Genomic DNA, 1,607 nt, shown 5'->3' with positions numbered 1-1,607 from the left:
TCGGGACAGCCCTGCACAGTGGCCTCTCATAAGTGAGGCAGATCCGCAGTACTAAAATCCTCGGTACGCCACTATAAATTAGTTTAAATCTGAAATAATTATAACCTTTAGCTCATAATAAATATTTACCATTAAATAAATAAGTTGATTTTGGTTTATTATAAAAATAAATTATATTTAAAATGTTTCAGGTTTAAAATATTAATTAATATTTATTTCCATGATAAAATAAAAAATAAAACATCATTATTTAATAAACAAATAAATTTAAAATAAAAGATTTACCAAAACAATATTCACTTTAAAATTATTCTAAGTTCCGTTTAATTTAAGAAAATAATTCAGGTCCAAAAAATTTTTAAAAAAGTCTAAGTGTTTTTAAATTGAAAAATATTCTAAATCCAAATTAAATAGAAAAAAATATTAAGTCTTAGAAAGTAAGAATCTTGAGTAGAGTGTCGCAAAATTTGTGTATTTTGAAATCACCGAAAAAACTGATTTTAATAGGAAAAAACGAATTTTATAGTAGACGAGGGAAGTCCAGGGATCGATACTTCCCTAGTGTGATATTGGAAACTATAAATCTTAATTGTTAAATTTGATTAACTGGACTTAATTGAGAACCTACATATAGGCGTTACTTTGAATTTGTACAATAATCAGATTTAATTCCCTAGTTTATTGATTATTTTGTGTTTTAAAGAAGGAATCCCTGTTTTGGTAATCTTGTGAATTCATAATATATGACATACAACTACAAAAGATAACATAATATAATATTATAAGTGATAACATAATATTACAGCACATTATTATTATTATTATAGTACTAAATTAAATCAGAATTATTTAATCATTGAGAAAAATGAAACAAAGAATTTTTTATTTTAATAATTTCTACAATATAATATTAAATTTTTTGATTTAAAGGTATCTTGAAATCATTAGTATCTTCTTGTTATTTAATTTACATAATTCTAATCTAATTGTCTTCATCAACTTGTGGAAATGAAGTACTTGAACTTTAAGCGTGAGCTAACACTCCTATACAATCAAAATTATGATTATAAACAAAACCTAAATTGTTAATCATACTTAAAGTGCCGTTTAAAGCACTATAAAAAGAATCAAAAATCGTATTGACTTTATTTTCAAATTTTAAATTTTTGTTTAAATTGTCATAATTCTTAGTTAGTTTTGTATTCATGTCCTCTTCACTAATCAACTTTATCATATTTATATCAAAAAATGTTCTTATTTTATGATATTCGTCATGTAGATTTTGTATGGTAGCATCAGGTAATGTTGATTCTATATGTTGAGATATTAAAATAACATTATCGATTACCTCGTAAATATCGTTCTTTAAATCAAGATCACCCAACCATCGACGAAAATGAACTAAAGAATTTTTCATTTTAATAAGTTCGGGAATAAAAATATTAACTTGGAGATTTAAAGGTATTTGACACAATTTAGGATCCATAATTTTACATAATATACATAATTGTTTTACATAGAATAAATAGAACTTTAATTCCATTCCATAGTAACAGCTTAATAAGAAATGATACTGAAATACCTTTACTTTGAAATTATTTTTACTA

Source organism: Daktulosphaira vitifoliae, unplaced genomic scaffold (genome assembly GCF_025091365.1).
Source record: "Daktulosphaira vitifoliae isolate Bord-2020 unplaced genomic scaffold, ASM2509136v1 Scaffold_5, whole genome shotgun sequence".
In the NCBI taxonomy this organism is placed as follows: domain Eukaryota; kingdom Metazoa; phylum Arthropoda; class Insecta; order Hemiptera; family Phylloxeridae; genus Daktulosphaira; species Daktulosphaira vitifoliae.
The sequence above is the reverse complement of the archived record's forward strand: the minus strand, read 5'-3'. Positions refer to the sequence as shown.